Here is a 13,584-nt window from a genome sequence, read left to right as displayed (position 1 = left end):
GTTGTGAAAACACTGATGGAACGGTGGCAGACGAAAAGCTAACTAGTGATAATCAATTAGTGAAAAAGAGAATCTGACAGATTCCATGCAATGAATGAGTCACAGTGAGGATCTCTCTGCTCTAGAGTCTGCAATGCAATACACAGAACAACAGCCTGGGATAACTTTCGCCGACAATATGCTATTTCGATGACGAANATTTTCTTTTAACTAATTTTCTTAAACTAGATAATTATGTATTATCTCGATAGTTTGAGTTTCCCATTAACTGGAGCTAGTGAAAAAAAAATCAGTGTAGCTCCCAAATAATTGCCCCCCCCCTTTCCCGCTCACACAATGCATAGAACGATTAATACGGCTGGTTTGACTGAGACTGAATGTTGAAAAATGAAATTACAGTTAGAGATCATTGATGAAGACCATTCCAAATTCACCCTGATAAAAGAAATTTCTGGTTGTGAAAACACTGATGGAACGGTGGCAGACGAAAAGCTAAATAGTGATAATCAATTAGTGAAAAAGAGAATCTGACAGATTCCATGCAATTCATTTCCAGGGGAAAATTTGAATGAATGAGTCACAGTGAGGATCTCTCTGCTCTAGAGTCTGCAATGCAATACACAGAACAACAGCCTGGGATAACTTTCGCCGACAATATTGCTCTGTAAAAAAGGAACAGTGTGTAAACAAAGCATTAGACAATTATTAAGTACAATTAGCCTGATGCAGTAATGTAACTTGGTGTAATGCAGTAAATGTACCCTAATCCCCCAATGTAAGTAAATTTTCTTTAAATATAATATATTTTTCAATTAAAAACAGAAATTTAAAAATTGCCTTACCATTTATTTTAATATTTATTAAATTTTATGTTGTGTTTTCGAAATATAAAAACTATAAAAAATTCTTCGAACTATAAAAAATTGCACACAAGTTAAAAATCACAACTGGCTGTTGACACCACTCATTATTAACTGTTAACTCTGCAAAAAATGGCCAATAGAAAAATACATAATCGTAAATTTTCATGGCTAGCTTTGTCTTTAAATAAAATTTTTGAAAATTTCGTTTGTTACAAGATATTTCTCATTAGAACGCGTACTCCTGCTGAACTGTTCCCGTACCCCCAGGGATACGCGTACCACACTTTGGGAAACACTGAATATAATTTTCCATCAATGGAAAATTATACATGTACAATAAGTTCATCTGAGGAAAGTAGGTAGTATGTTTTTTCCTGTCAGATTATCCCTAAATAAGAATTGATCAATTAAAAGAGTAATTAATGGTTACGCTGTTGAATTTTTATAAACTGCACCAATATTGGCTTAAAAAATAAAAAGTACAAGCAAAAATCTATCTGGTCTTCTGTCCTTACTTGACAATGAAACATTAAAAAAAATCCTTTTAATTTCTTATTTGACTTGTAAAATTTTTTGTTTCATTTTGCATGTAAATTTAAAGAGTATTTTCGTTGTCCAAAATTTGCGCTATCTTATGTATGTTTTTTTTTATGCAGTTTCGGTCAGTTGTCATTTTCAATGTGAGGTGTGTGGAAAAGTTTTATCCAGCTGGCAAAGAAAGAAATTGCACATGATTTCTCATGAAAAATCAGCAAAACTTTATATTTGTGAAATTTGTGGGCTAGAATATTCTTGGAAAAAAACCTTACTACGTCACAAAAGACAATCTCATGACATTGTATGAGCTGATATCCAATGTGTAATATTTTATTAAATATTTATTATTTTTGCCATAAATTTTCCTTATTATATGACTTAAAGGTAATATTTATAATCAGTTATGTTTTAGCTTCTATTGTATTTTGTATGCATTATTTGAAAATTATTTGACTAATGTGTAAAGACTGTTTCTTTATCGCATCTATTTTTAATCAGGGTAATAATGTTTTGTGCAATGTCTAATTTGTGTGGTGTGTATGTTTAAGACAATAAAAAAGACAATATACTTTGTGCGAAACATATTCAGTGACAAATTACAGAGTTGGCATATAAGTTCATACAGAGTGTTCGAAATTAAATTAATGGTTTTTAAAGTTTTGTAACAAAGCAAAAGTGTAAAATGAAAATATTCTTGCTGTGAATTAATGTGTTCCTTGTTTTAGTTCAAAAAGTTTTTGACAGATGATGCTGTATGTTCTTTTCCCTGATGTAAATGGTGAACATTTTAAAATATTGTAATTACTATTTTATTATTAAAAGATTTCAAAAAATTTGATTTTTCAATTGGTTTTCATTGATTTATAGATATACTATATGCAGTGTTTTCTATCTTAAAGGTTTTGAACTAAAACCTGGTATTGTGACAGGATAAATTAATTAATTCCCTTTCAAATATGAATTTGCTATTTGTGGCTGGAATTGTTTTAACCTTAACCCTTTTTGCTAGTTAAAAATTTTTGAAATTCTTTTTTTACAATAATGCTAAAAGAAATCATTTTTTATTGTTATTATTTTTCTGCATTTTTAACTTTGTTTGCCTAAACATAATTTAATATTTCAAATCAATATTTAATAAATTACATCATTTCAAAGTTATACAGTTATTTTTTTTAAATTTGCCTGACCTTTTACATTGCACTCCATGTTTTTGAAGACTTCTTAATCAACTGTATTCAATTTGCTTTAATTCGTGCTAAATTCTTCAGGTGAACAGGTAATAGAATAAATAAATTAAAATTTGTGTGGATTTTTTTAAAATTTTCTTATTTATTAATGAAAATTATTTATTAATATTAATATTTGAAGCTTTAAAACATTTGTATATTAAGAAACAAAAATAGGTAGGCCTAGCAGAGATTGTTGTAATAGCAATGTTTATTTTTTATTATTTTGTTTTAAATTATTCTAGTTTTAGTTATAAATGGGTTCAAAATATTTATTTATAAATGGGTCTTCAAAATTTCCATTAGAAGGCATGTTATGGAATATGTTAAATTTTAATTAAAACATTGGGCACCAGCTAAGATATTTTAGGCACTGTGATTCCCAAGATGTGTGTAAATACCTGTATTTATGTGTCGTAACTAATATTATGAGCTCTAGCTATGTTCTATAACTCATTAGTTATGTTGTAAACAGATATCTTTAATAACCCACCTTTTGAATGGGTTAAAGTATGAACTTTTTTTTTATAAGTGTGAATTATAAATTTTTTATAAGAGACTTTCATTTAACATTTCAATCAAGTGTTAATTTAATTTATATTAAAACAATTTTGTATTACCTCGTTACGTCCTTTTCAAGAATTCCTCAATTTTCTATTGATATTTTCTATATTTAATTACAATAGGTCCAAAAAGAGACATATATCTTAAATTGTCTATCGTATAATGTTCATCAATGTTCCATGAGTTAGCACTTTTTATAACCAATAATATGTTTTGAAACCTCTAATTATATTTAGTTTACAACCAATAATTAATAATTTATTTAATTTTTTGATTGCTTTTATGAAATTATTTCAAACAAAATGCCAATGAAATAGAAATGGCATTTTTTTTGTAAAGATATTTCTAATAACAAACAACAAGTATTTATAAAATATTGCATTAGTACTTCCTATCGCGCTTTTCAAATCAAAATTAAAAAATTCTTTAATAAAGAAATATGTTTCCTTAATAACCATTTTCAACTCCATCTCCAAGTTATTCATAGTTTGGTTTATTTTATTCACTCATGTTTACAGACCAAAAACAAATTCATAACTAGACTAGAGATAGAACAAGGACTGCAAATTTAACTGTCGGAAATAAAACCCAATTTAAGATTATTAATGATAAAACGAGGAAAAATATTCTTATCTTCATTTATTAAATCGGTCTTTCGCGAAAGGGAGTTAATTATTTAGAGTTCCGTAGCTGCTATTTCAACTCTGTCACATGGCAATGATGATATATATCGGATATTTTCAGCTTTGAAGTGGGCCTAAGTGAAATTAAAACTACAAATGACTAAGATATTTGTATGCAGTTTTGATCATTCTTCATTAAGGATGCTTTAAAAGAGTACATAAAACTTTCCACATCTTGTGCCAATGACTGAAAATTTATTATGCATACTGAGTGGAGGAAAGCAAAGATAAGAAGATAATGGAAGAGAAAGGAGAGGCAGAAAAACAGGAAAGAGACCTGGAATTACTTCAAAAAAAATAAATAAAGAAATTAAAAGGAAAACTACAGAGATGGTGGATATTGAATTGAATTAAAAGAAACCAATACACAATGATATGAAAGAAAAAGCTGGGAATTAGCTGAAGAAATCGCCAATCGAATTAAAAAAGTGAAGCTAGCGCATGGTATGCTAATGGGTGTCCAGAATATGAAATCCAGTGAAAAGACAAAGGCAACCAAAATTAATAAAATAAAAAGGAGTCTTGAAAAGAAGAAAAAAATATTACTTGAAAAAACAAAAATCATTGCATCATTTTTTTTTCTAAAAAAATTCTGAGACAAATAATTTAAAAATTGTTGGAATATTTTTGTTATTATACCCAGATTTTGTTATTTTATAGTCAATTATTAAAAACTAAATGTCATGAAAGAAAATACAAATATTATAAAATTTGCAGTAAAAAATATTAATGAAAGCAGTACTCCATCCAGGACCTCAACCAGCTTATTTTGGCCGGTTGCAGATTTAAATTAAATTTGTTTTGTTGCAATTTCCTTTTACCATAAACTTCTAGCTATATAATCTGATAATGGTTTATTTGTGGGAACCTTGAGAAAGAGAAATATGAACATTGATTAGCAGCTTCAATGTTCGCTTGTACTAGTACTTGAATTGCAGTAAAAAAATCACTATAATGCATCGAGTGACTACAGAAAAAAGCTACTTATACTTTAAAAAAATAATAATAATAATCGCCTGTTATTATTAATTGCCTGTGTAATATGCTCAATATCTTTTTAAATTAGCTATTATTTTTATTGTATTGTCATTTTCTTAATTTCAAAATTTAGGACTTTTAATGAATTTTTCCATGGATACCTTGGAGTCATTATGGTTTGCCTTTAGGGTAAAAATTTATTAAAAAATCCGATTAAGCGTATGGGCAATTTCACCATCTACAAATTTCATGTTTCCACACTTCTCAGTTAAAAAAAAATCAAGCATTTCTAATAATATTTGTTAAATTAACTCTTGTGTATCCTTTACCCATAATAATTTTATAAACATTTTGAAATTTAAAATTTTTTTAAAAATTAAAGACTGACTGTTATGAATGTAACATATTGGGTTACTTCCACAACACCCAGTTAATGAAATTTTTTAAATACGAAAGTTATAAATTAGAGTAAATGTAAATGACGCCAATAGTTGTTACCAAAATAATTTGAACTGCTTGATTTTTTTAAACTGAGATAATGCTTTTTAAGTGTGCAAATATGAAATTCATAAATGTTGCAATTACTCATATTTTAATAAGATCTCTATTAAGTTTTTATAAAATCACAAGAAACTAGCTTTGTGTAATGTAAGGATTTTTTTAAATTAATCATTAATTTGGTTATTTATAATTTTTATTTTGATGGTGTGTAAATTTATTATGTAATCAAGTAAAAAATTTGAATTAGTAAATATTATTTTGATAATACAACATTAGAATTATTCTGTAATTTTATTTAAAAATCATTGAGATAGATAATATTTGTGATATGAAATACTATGGTTAAGATTTTAGGAAGCCTATTTGTGAAGCAGTTTGATTTAAGGTAAGAAATCTGTTAATGAACAAAGTGTTTTTTTTTCCATTATATTTTATATTATACAGTTTTAATAATTTGCCATATTACTCTAATTATAAATTTTATTTGTTTAATTTTTTACTATGAAATTATACTAAAGCGTTTTCCATGAATTAAATTAAAAGTGCCATTGATTACTGTAAAATATGTTGCATTATTATATATGTTTCATTTAACTAGTGTTTCTAATTTTGTAAATTAGTATATTCTATAAATTTATATTAGTTTTAAATTTTGAATAAATTAGTAATGTTTACTTCTAATAATTGCTTTTTTTTTACAATTAGTTTTGGTTAAATTCTGTGAAATAAATGAAAATCATTCTTATTAGTTTATTTGTAGTTTTTTTTTTTAATATTTATCTTTATTATTATACCTTACATTACAAAGAAGAATAAAATTATGCATTTTATTTCTTGTATCATTTTATTAAATTATTACTATTCTACTAGTAGTTACTAAAATTATTTTGTGATGGCTAAATTGCAGTTTCTTTTATGACAACATTGTATCTGTGAAAATAGTATTTATGTTGGACGGAACATTAAGTTTTATTAACTTTCTTAGTTTACTTTTTTTTCCATTATTGATAGCGTTCCTCTTTGAAGTCTTAAAACTCATTGATTGTATAATTCTTGAAGAAATCTTATTCATAATTATAAAAATGTTGCTGAAATATTAAATTTTTTTTAAATTCTCTGATTTTCGCTTCTTGGTTAGCTTGATCTGCTGCAACTTACAAACAGCGTGTGCGCTATCTGTGACCTGCAGATGGGCTAAGGAGACTTGACTAATACATCAATAAAACATTAAAACTACTAAGACTAAAAAAACTAAGAAAGAGACTAGAGAGAAAGAGAGAGAAAACTAAGAGACTACTGAGATATTTATAAATTAATTATTTGCTAACTTTTTTGTACTGATTATATAAACCTGGAATTGATTTGACATTTATTTTTGCTAAATATTGTATCACATTTGTGGAATATCAATTCTAAAAGTTATCATTTAAATGATAATGCTTGGCAATTTAGAGTTTTAAATTAGTTTAATAAATTTCATAATTTTGGTGAATTACGAAAAATAAAATCTGAAATGTACTGAAATCTTATCTATGTTTTTTTCTTTAGAAAGGAAAATTTTTAAAGCATATATTGTATTGCATTTTGCTTACTTGCCTATAGGTACTAATTAGTCATTTTCTAGCTAAATATATTTACATATTTATATTTATAAGCTTTGATTCTAATTAGGTACTATTTATATTGTACATTAACTGCAACGATTTAAGTACAATTCTGAAAAAAATAAGTTTAACCAGTTACAGTCTTTTCATAGAATTATATGTAGTGAAAAGTTCATTATCAGAATCCTCGACTTTTTTGAACTAGATTTTTCTGGATAATAAGTCTTTAAGACCTATTGCCGATAAAAATCTATTTCTTACATGTAATTCTTATACATAATTTTATTATACTTAAGATTTTTTAACAAATTGCAAATGTAAAATAGGATATTTGTTGGAGTGTGTGGGGGGGGATGAAAATTGTTTATTTTGATTTTTAAAAAATGGAATTTTCCAGAACACAGACGTCCAAAAATGGGATTTTATACTTTACTTTCTCCTGGATTTAATTAATTTTAGTCTAGAAAAAGCAAAAATGTATATAAAAATTGAGAAGTTGTAGATACAAGGTTTAAATTCAAACAGGTTATTTTGTTGTGCCTTTAAAGTAGTATCTCAAAAAAAAAATAATCATAGATCTTGTGAACTTGAAGAGCTTAATGAAAGGCTTGTGTGATATTTTATTAAATTTAAGAAAGTAACCCTTATATTCTATAGAAACATCAATTACAAGCATGTTTTTTTCTTAAACCTTAATGACATTTTCCTCCAATATGCTTTTTATTAGCATACATGTATGTAAAATGGGCGGGGGACATGATTAAATCAATACTCAAATAACACTAAAATTATGAATAAGTTTAAAAAAAAGAGATGGATTGCAATTTGCCGCTTGCTGCTTGAAATGCAACTAGGAAATCAACAGTTAGCATTTAAATTGCTCGAAGCTGAAATATAAGTTTCCGTTTGCATTTTACTGCAGCACCTTTAATTGGGGATAATGTAATTCATCTCCAGGTGATGCAATCTTCAATCCGTATTACCAATACTGTCAACAATTTCCTACATATATATATTAGTTAAATAAAGAGAATGCATTCTTGGTTATAACATCAACTTTATTATTGCCACTCTATTTTATGATGGCTCTTTGCAAGCAAAAAAAAAAAAAAATTCTTTATTTTAAAATGTGTTTTTTAGAGGAAAAATTCGAAATAAGATATAAGTAGTGTGATATATATTGTTACACTAAACAGGCAAGAACATTAATGTATGCATAAAAATCGTTTGGAATAACACATGATAGATGCAATCAAATAAATAAGTTTTGCATTCATTTAAAATAAATCCAAACAAAATCTAGCCATTTATAAAAATGTGCCAAAAATAATATGTGTAATTATAGATAGAATAAACTGAATCTTAGGTCATAAGACTTTTTTATGCACTGCTAGTTAAATTAATTATATAACCTCTTACTATATTTAAAAATATTTGAGTTCACGTCTTCACTGATAAACTGAATCTTAGGTCATAAGACTTTTTTATGCACTGCTAGTTAAATTAATTATATAACCTCTTACTATATTTAAAAATATTTGAGTTCACGTCTTCAATGTTAACCTGTTCGCACCTTAAACCCCAGCCTATTAAAATATGATAAATGATGCACAAGCTCCCTTAGTAAGCTAGTGCATTTCATATGCGTGTAATTTTTATATATATAAAGGTTGTTAATGTTGTGTCTTATTGAATTTACCTGTATCTCTGCAACTCCTCATTTTCATTCATAATGTTAGTAAATTTTCATTCCAAGTAAAGGTTTTTATTGATTTTGATTTTATTGATTTCAGGTTTTTGGGACATTGAAATGTTAGATTTGAGGAATCTACAGTGCCACATTTGTGGTAAAGTATTATCCAGGAGACAGACATTAAGAATTCACATGCAAACACATTTAAATTATAGGAATGTCTTTGCCTGTAACATGTGCTCTGCAGAATTCATGTGGAAAGAGAGTCTTAACAGGCACATGAAACTCAAACATGAATTATGTTGATATTTACAGTGTTAAAAACACACCTCCGTGAATATTCATCTAGAGCATTCTATGTTCTGGATGAACACATTCCTGATGATGATATAGGACATTCTGTGAATATTCATCTCCCTCATATTTTGTTATATTGATTTTCCTAGTCATGTTATATTTAATAAATCAATACAAAATTATTCAATCATAGAAATATATTTTAGCCAATGTTTTTTGTTAATATTATTAGTAAATTTTATTCATGATCTTTAAGTTCAATTTTTATTTTAATTAAGTGCAACAATAGAATTATATTGTAGTTGTATTTACTTTGACTAGAATTTCCTATTTTTATTTAAAATTATTTTTATTCGAATGTTTTAAAAATTATCTTAGTTGCTATAGATTTTATTGTATCTACATTAATTTACTTAGATTATAGTATTTAATTCATTGAGTCTAGTCATTTTTTCTGAAGGTTGTTTAATAGCCATAAATAAGTTGATGAACATGTAAGTGACTTATCTGATTTGAAGTATCTTTATTTTACATTAGTTTTACCTAATGAAAATGAATTCCTCCAAATTTAAATATAATTCTCTATTTTTGATGCATTTCTATTTCTCTTTGAGGATAGGTTAATATTAGTTAAAGAAATATTTTTTCTTAACAGATAAATATCTAATAAAATTTTTTAATTTTTTTGAAAAAATATTGTTTAAAAATAAAGCAATATCTATTTCAAAATATTTTTTTAATCATTTTTAATACAAAAAGAAATTTTGAAATGGGCTGTTTACAAAGCCATGTAATTTACTTTATTTTTAATTGTAACTTTATATTAGTGATATATTTGTATAAATTTTAATTTCTATTTTTCACGCATCTTATTTAAAAAAATATTAACCATTTTTAATTTAAATAAAATGAATTTGTTTATGAAATGAACTTGTCTAAATTTATTAAACTCTAATGTGATACTAGTTTGATTACTCAACACTGAATGTGTTTATCGAGGATTAAATTTTTCTCTTGCTTGTTCAGACTACTTCAAGTTTTTGCATAAAACAATGTCTTATTTCAGATATGGATGGACTTACGTGGAAGTGTTCTGTATGTGGAAAAGATCTTTCAACAAAATATTCTTTAGCTAGACATATGCGTAGACATTTTGAAGAAAGACCCTTATATTCATGTAAATTGTGTGGTTTGCAGTTTTCATGGAAAGAAAGCTTAAACTTTCATATTAAAAGAAAACACCAAAATGCTTCAGATGCAATCTTATTAGAATATTAAAATAAGTGATAATTATGGTGATGAAATGTTGATTCTAATCAAATTATATTCCTATCATGTCTTGTTACGTTTTGTGTCTAATAACAATGAAAGCAAGTTTGAAATTGAGACGGAAAAGCGAAGTTGTAATTTATGCTCTCACTATTCTTAACGGGCAGCGGTTTGATGATCGAACCGAGGTCTGAAGGACCAGGGTTTGATCCTCGACACCGCCGAGACCCCAATCAAAAGTTTTAGGGTCAGTCTCTGAGCAATACCATAGGTGCAGAGATCTGAAGAAAATTTCTTTCCCCTTCAAATCTATGTCTAATTTGAGGAAGTGGCCTCGCGAATAAATGATGCTGCCATCTATCCGTGGGATTCTGAGCAGAAACATATTTTCCGACATTACGGTACTCTCTTCTTCAACGAAAGGCTCATCTTCCTGAATTAATTCGCAAAAGACCATTGGCTGGTAAGCTTTGACTTCTCCAATTGTCATTAGAAACAGCAATATTCTTAATTCTAAGTTTTTCAACATTATTGACTTTTTCTCGGGTAAAAAAGAATCCTATATATGTGTTAAACTCTTAAAACATTGGATGGTCATAAATATTTTGCTCTTTCCAAAAAAGAAACTTGCATAAAAAAGTTTTCTTACCAGTTTTAGGTTTTTTCCGTCTTGAAATATACAAACTTAGAGCCCTGAGTCAAATGCTAGTCATATCAATTTGATCTCGTTTTATATTTATAGTTTTCTAGTATAGCCAAGAAAGAAAAAATTATCTTCATTATGAACTTTTTCTTGCATATTGTTGGTAGCTTGTTTTGTCAATTTGTTCTTAGAAAGTTAAGTTTTCTTATTAATTTTTATTGTTTTTTTTTTATATTTACATTTTTATGAATTTTTGTATTGAGTATTTGTATGTTTCTGTAGAGCAAGTAAAATACATCAAAACAACTATGGTGTTTGTTTCAAAAATGCTTATTTTTTGCATATTTATCGAAAATTAATATGTATCTGTATGAGACTATAATTTATGAATGTGAAAAAATTCAACATTTTTATTTATTTGACCGGTTTTTGTTTAGATATTGTTAATTAAGAAATTGTAAAGAAATTCATATAGAATTTTTTTATTCTATTTTTATAGCTAAATATATGAAGAACTCATAAATTAAATATGTATATCCTAATAAATTCAATTTTATTAACTTCCACCTTGTATAACAGGTGTTAAGTGCCAAATCTAAAAAGTTAACTATTTAGCTAACTTTTTGGCTGTGGTATTATTATTTATTACTAACTATTATTAATAAATGTTTAAGTAATAAAGAAATTACATATATAGAAACTCATTTATCTTCTTGAAAATATATGAAATTAATGATACTTCATTAAATTGCCTAACCTACTGAGAGATATTTTGTTTCTTGTGTATACATAATTATTAAATTAAACCTGTAAAAAAAAAATGCAATGTTCATAATTTTAAAAGTTATAAAAAAATTTATGTGATTTATGACCATTTTAACTGAATATTAATTTAGGATTTGTTTTTAACTTAGATTCTGGTGTGTGGAAAAGACAAGAATGGCTAAACATGTTTAAAAAAAAAGTCATGTCTAAATTTAAAACATGTTAAAAACAAAGAGTGATCAGAATACTCCTATTTATCCTTTTTTTTTTTAATCTTCGATGTTTATTTCTTTGCATAGATTGTTTATTTTAGTTATTTATTATTTTAATTTTATTTAAAGATAAAGTTTTCTAATAACTATTTCTTAAGTCAGCAGACGCAATTTTTCAAACAATAATTTATTTATCAATCTTACTGTAAATTTGCCCATTTCCACATAGATTTGAATAGTCCAGGAGTTCTCAAAATATGTTATGGCACCCTGGGGTGCCCTAGAGTGAGACAATTGTTTAGATTTTATGAACAATTGTTATTTTTTACATACAACTGCCAAAAATTCTAATTTCAGATTATTTATGTATATGCATATCTTCTTCTCTCTGAAAATATTTCGTTTCTTGATTTAATATAAAGCTATTACCAGCTATCACAAAATTACTTTGTCTTAAGGGGTCTGAAAAAAACCATCTTTCAATGTGAATTTCCAAAATTTTTCAGAACAGTGTTCAGAACTAAATGAAAATAATTCATGCTCTATGAAGAAAGGAAGAGCAGTTTATGTTCACAAAAGCTGATTTAGAGAACTGATTTTTCACATTATTGAATTGTTAAAACTTAGTAATTCTCAAAATGCAACAGATAGAAATCAAATCTTTATTTTTGTGAAAAATGGACTTCAACAGTTTTTTCCCCTTGGTCTTCAAATTTAAATTATGTTAAACAGTGTGAATAAAGCACAAATAATGATCCAAAAACAGATATTTAAATTTCTTGATTCGATTATCGAAAAAATCCTCACTGTGGAACACTGAATCAAGTGGAACTCCATTGTTGTCGGAACATTCTGACATTCAGGAAGGCTTATATTATCTTGATTTATATATCTTGATGATTGTTGTTTATATTTTGATGGCAATATTTTTTTTGTTGTTAAAAATAGTATACAAAATGTGCTCTTATATATATATTTTTCCTTTTAAAACCTTTTAATCCTCACTATTTCAAGGAAATGTTTCAATATTAATTTTATGCATTTAACTTCGCTGAACAATTTTGATACATCTGATAGGGAATCACGTGAATTCCTCCTATCACACATCATTTCTAAAATTATTATAATTCTACAATCCTAACTTCTTCAATCCCAAATTAAAAGATCTCCCGATTGCTTTAATTTTAAAAGAGGTTTCTTTTTTAGATATAACTAATTTTTTCTTGAATAATTAATTTTTGTTGAAAATTTAAATCATGGGTTGTATTTATCAATGTAAATTTTTTTACAGTTTCTTTTAGATTTAACTAATGTACGTTTATATTACTTTTACTAATTTTAATTGAAAATCTTTTATTATTTGCCTTATGTCAAATGTTATATGCATCATCTTATGTCAAAATAATAAAAGACTTCTTTTTTACTTAAACGACATCTAGTTATTATCGTACTCTATTTTCGATAACTCCAAAATATAACAATCTCAACATAAGGGGCCTAAAATTTTAATTGCAATTGGGCACCCGAGTTTTACCTATCCATGTGTAACAAAATGACTGAATAAATAAAAAATATAAAGTAAAGCAATTTTAAAGAAATAAATTCTAAAATTCCATATTTTAATTTAGTTTTGTTGACATCAGCAGCATAAGGCTTCCTTTTTCTCAAAATGAACATCACATGGGTAGGATGTGCAATAAGATAATTATACAATGAATATCTGTTCATCCATCACTATTACACTCATTT

The 13,584-nt window shown here is 26.5% G+C and overlaps 1 long non-coding RNA gene across 1 annotated transcript; it reads left to right on the top strand.

The window, feature by feature from the left end:
- Positions 1–212: 212 nt before the first annotated feature.
- Positions 213–13,264, top strand: LOC139424923 (uncharacterized). Its single transcript, XR_011636035.1, has 2 exons — positions 213–1,722; positions 8,750–13,264. It is a non-coding gene; the product is annotated as an uncharacterized lncRNA (long non-coding RNA).
- The last annotated feature ends 320 nt before the right edge of the window (positions 13,265–13,584 follow it).

This window comes from Parasteatoda tepidariorum, chromosome 2 (assembly GCF_043381705.1).
Source record: "Parasteatoda tepidariorum isolate YZ-2023 chromosome 2, CAS_Ptep_4.0, whole genome shotgun sequence".
NCBI lineage: Eukaryota > Metazoa > Arthropoda > Arachnida > Araneae > Theridiidae > Parasteatoda > Parasteatoda tepidariorum.
Note: the sequence above shows the minus strand (reverse complement) of the source record. Positions and strands in the feature narration are given on the sequence as shown.